Raw genomic sequence first — 5121 nt, forward strand, 5'->3', positions numbered from 1 at the left:
CTTTTGGGTACAAAGGTCTTTGAGAGTCACGCAGCTTGGTTTGAAGTGTCCAAAAGGCTCTTCAAGGCTAAGATGCGCGATGGGCAGTCTGTCCATTATTAGAGATGGGCACTGGGCCGGGCCGCCCACGGCCCGGCACGGCACGGCACGAAGCGGGCCGTGCCTGGCACGGCCCGCCAGCTACAGTGACGGGCCGTGCCTGGCACGGCCCCTTTGAGAGGGCCGTGCTGGGCTAGAGGGTCCTGGCCAGCGGGCCGTGCCTGGCACGGCCCGCTTCGGGCCTGGGCCGGCACGGCCCGGTCTAGGCCCGCGGGCCAAGCACGGCACGGCCCGCGGGCCAGCACGGCACGGCCCATAAGGGCCTGGGCCGGGCTGGCACGCGGGCCTGGCACGGTCCGGGCCTGGGCCCGGCTCGGCCCGATAAAAATTAATGCTTCATAAATTTTTTTAATAAATTAATAAATATTGAACACTAAGAATTTATGATTTATGAATATAAAGCCACCTTAATGGTGGGGGGTTTGGCATAGACGCCTACCAGTTTATTAATTTAAATCAAAATGGTACATGAAGGGAGGTTTGGACCTTGGTCTGACCTCTAGAATACAATAAGAAACTAAGAAAGGGCCGAGGTTTGGACCTTGGTCTGACCTCCAGAATACAATAAAAATGTACAATTATAAAAAATTAAGAAATCTTACTAATCATCAGTGATTCAGTGAATCAGTATTCACTCTTCAGTCTTCAGTCTTCAGTCTTCAGTAGTGTTTGTATCATCATCATCAGAGGATGTTGTATTATGTCCACCTTTATCTTGAAGTCTTGCCTCAGCATCCAGCCAATCCTTGAAGCAGAGAAGCATCTCCACCGTTTCGCCCGTCATCCTACTTCTCTTTTCGTCAAGAACACGCCGACCTGCACTAAAAGCGGATTCCGATGCTACCGTGGACATCGGCACAGCTAAAATATCGCGTGCAATTGCAGACATAACAGGATATTGATTTCTAACACTCTTCCACCAAGATAATACATCTAGATTCTCTATTTGATTTTCATCATATGCAGAATGAAGATCATTTCGTAAATAAAATTCTAGTTCACTACTTAAAGATGAAGAAGATGAAGATGAACTTGAAGCATGTGTGTGTCTTCTCTGTGCAATGAATGAAAAAATAGATAACGAACGAGAACTACTAGAAGGAGAAATAGAGGTTTGTATTTGTGTTCTAGATCCACGAATTTTTTCATCATATATAGCATAAATATCATAAAGAAGTTTTTTTACCTCATCTTAAGCAGATTCAGCATCTTGATTCATATTTTCAGAGTATGCATCAAGTAAAATTAGCACGCCATTTAATTTAACTCTAGGATCAAATACAGCAGCTAAGTTATGCATAGGACATATCCTGTCCCAATACTCATTCCATTTAGATTCCATTAGGTCAATAATAGGCATTAAAACATCATCATATCTATGTTCTGCAAATTTTTGACTAATTATATATGCTTGTTGTAAAAATGAACATGAAGTAGGGTAATAAATACCAGAAAGAACATTGGTAGCATTATAAAAACTAAGCAAAAAATCTTCCAAAATTTTTCCTTTATTCCAATCAGTTTCAGTCAATGTAAATCCTAATCCACGATCATTAATATATGCACTTAATAAATTTTTATATGGGTATGCATCATGTATCATGCTATATGTGGAGTTCCAACGAGTAATTACATCAAGTTTAAATTTTTTAAAACGTTTACCATGATTTATGCATAATTTCTTAAATTCTTGAAGTCTTGATCTAGAAGCATGAATAAAAAAAACTGCATTTCTAATTTTTGAAATCACATCTTGAATCATGCCCATGCCAGCTTGAACAGAAAGATTTAAGATATGACATGCACATCTAATATGCAGTAAATTTCCATCTAATATGGGATGCAATGAGTCTTTTAATAATACAACAGCAGAATTATTATTAGATGCATTATCAAAAGTAATAGACATAATTTTATCATTAATATTATATGAACATGCAGTTTGATAAATTATATTTGAAATTTGTTGCCCAGAATGTGGAAAATCAAAAGCACGAAAAGCAAGAATACGTTTATTTAATTGCCAATCATTATCAATATAATGAGCAGTAATGGCAATAAAACAATTACTACCTACAGATGCTGACCAAATATCAGAAGTTAATGAAATTTTTACATTTAAAGTAGAAAGTGTTTCAATTAAATTTTGTTTCATTGCTAAAAAATTGGTCATAGCTACTCTTCTAAATGTACGCCTACTAGTTCTTTTGTAAGCAGGTTGTAGGTTTAATTGAACATATTCTTCAAAATTAAAAGATTCACATAAACTAAAAGGTAATTCATCCTTAACTATCCATTTTACAAGTGCTTTTCTTTGATTTTCATGATTATATGCAAAATTACCTACAAGTAATCCCCCTTGTATATTAAGGGTACTTTGAGTTTGAGCATGAGAATCAAGCATCCTATGACTCTCTTGATGTCTTTTTAAATGCCCTGTTCCTCCACTACTACTACAACTATAAAGTTTGGCACATTTTTTACATTTAGCTTTCCAGACTCCCTCAACCATAACTCTATCAAATTCATTCCATACAGTACTAGTCCTCTTACGAGAAGAGGTTTGACCTTCACTCGGTTCACCAGTTCTAGAGGAACTAGGAATAGGGGGTTGGAGATTAGTTTCTTCTCCCTCAGAAACAGGAATGCCAAACTGACTTTCCTCAAAAGATGACATATCTATGATTAATTCAAAAAATAAAAACTAACCGCAAGGAGGAATTGAGTAGAGGGTCGGAGGGCAGAGGCAGAGCCGAGATTCCGAGCTTCCTCTTGTGCTCTCAACAGAAGCGACCTTCTCTTCTCAACAGGAACCTCCTCTTGTGTAGCACTTGAACAAACTAAAAATTAAATTGCTAGAAGAGCACTTTGAAGAGAGAAATAATAGCAGTAGAGAAGGAGAGAATGAGAGGTTTGGTGTGGTGAGAATGAGGGAGGAATGGGCTATTTATAGAAGCCCAAAAATTTTTTTTCCCAAAATACCCCTCAATTCAGCCGTTATTGGACTGTTGGGAGGGGTAAAAGGGTCATTTTCACGAAAATAGCCGTTGGAAACGGCTATTTTCCTCCCCCCTCTCCAGACGGGCCGTGCCTGGCACGGCCCGTCTGGAGCCGTTGCGGGCCGTGCCGGGCACGGCCCGTCTGGAGACGTTGCGGGCCGTGCCTGGCACGGCCCGTTTGCGCCCGTTACGGGCCGTGCCTGGCACGGCCCGTGGCGTGCCGTGCCCGGCCCGGCCCACCAATAGAGCGGCCTGGGGCCGGGCCGGGCTGGCCTTCCGTGCTGGACGGGCCGTGCCAGGCACGGCCCGCTTCATAAGCGGGCCATGCCAGGCACGGCCCGTTTAGTCTTTGGGCCCGGGGGGCCCGGGCCGGGCCGGCCCGGCACGGCCCGTTGCCCACCTCTATCCATTATCATGGTTTGACCATGATAAAGGGCTTAGAGAAGCTTGAGAAGCTCGGCATGACCATGCACAAGGAATTGCAAACGGATTTGATCCCACAATCCCTTCTAGCTTCATATGAACAGTTTATAGTAAATTACCATATGAACAAGATTGTATGCACCAAAACAGAATTGTTAAATAAATTGGTAACTACCTTAGGGACCTTGAAGAGTTCAAGGGGCATCGTTCTTGCTGTCAAGTTGGTTTCTACTTCCAAGAGAGAGTCTATCTGGAAGAAGAAGAAGCCTGTGAAGAAACAGAAGACCGAGAAAACTCCAAGTAAGAAAGTTCCAAGAAAAAGGCCAATTGCAAGGAAAAGTGTTTCCATTGCATCATGGACGGCCAATGAAAGAGGAACTGTCCTACATACATGGAAAGCATAAAGAACATGAAGGGTGACAGACCTTCAGAAGGTATGTCAGATATGCTCAGGATACTTAGTGACTGTTACCTATTGCTAGCAGAAATTTGATTTCTGTATCTTGTTTAGCACAGATAAATTTTTATAAGACTACTATTCCATTTATTTGAGAAATAAATTGATTCAACGATTGACAGTCCCTATTACATACATATGGATGTATCTGTGAATGTATTTGAACAAACAGTAAATACCATAGGATCTAATAGATCCAGAAATAAGATAAATCTAAAGTATTTGTGGCATCTCAGGTTTGGCCATATAGGAGAAGATAATAAACAAATTGGAGAAACATGAGCTTTTTGGCTCATTGACTTTCGAGTCATATTCGATTTGTAAATTCTGCCTTCAAAGAAAGATGGCAAAATTATTCTTTGTAGGACACAGGGAGGTCCACTGAAATACTTACCCCAGTACACACTGATGTGTGTGGCCCATTCGATGTGCAGGCTAGGGATTGTAATTTTTTACTTCATTTACTGATGATTACTCACGGTATAGATATGTGTATGATACACAAATCTGAAACTTTTGAAAGGTTCAAAGAGTTGAGATATGAAGTAGAAAAACAAACAGAAAAACTCATTAAGGTTCTTCGATCAGATCGAGGAAGTGAATACCTTAGTGGAGAGTTCCGTGATTATCTCAAGGAGAATGGTATAGTTTTATAATGGACTCCTCCTGGTGCACCTCAGCTCAACGGAGTGTCAGAGAGAAGGAATCAGACTCTATTGGATATGGTCCGGTCCATGATGAGCTTCACTGATTTACCCTTATTTCTTTAGATAGATGCCCTATTTTCAGCTAACTTATTGAATAGAGTTTCCTCTAAAGTCCGTTCCTACCACACCATATGAGATATGACATGGCAAGAAGCCGAGTCTTGGTTATCTCAAGATTTGGGGATGTCCAACTCAACTCAAGCGACAGCAGGCGGATAAGATAGAGGATAGGATAATTAATGCTCGTTTTATAGGATATCCTAAAGAGTCATTAGGATACGACTTTTCATCCCAAAGGATCACAAAGTGTTTGTGAGCCTACGTGCTATCTTCATGAAAATAGTTTATCCTTGATAGAGATAGTGGGAGGAAAAATGAGCTTGAAGAGAAAGTCTTTAAAGAGCAACGAGCCATTATGCCTATAGAATCTATTTAT

The sequence above is a fragment of the Phoenix dactylifera genome, unplaced genomic scaffold (genome assembly GCF_009389715.1).
Source record: "Phoenix dactylifera cultivar Barhee BC4 unplaced genomic scaffold, palm_55x_up_171113_PBpolish2nd_filt_p 002168F, whole genome shotgun sequence".
Lineage (NCBI taxonomy): Eukaryota > Viridiplantae > Streptophyta > Magnoliopsida > Arecales > Arecaceae > Phoenix > Phoenix dactylifera.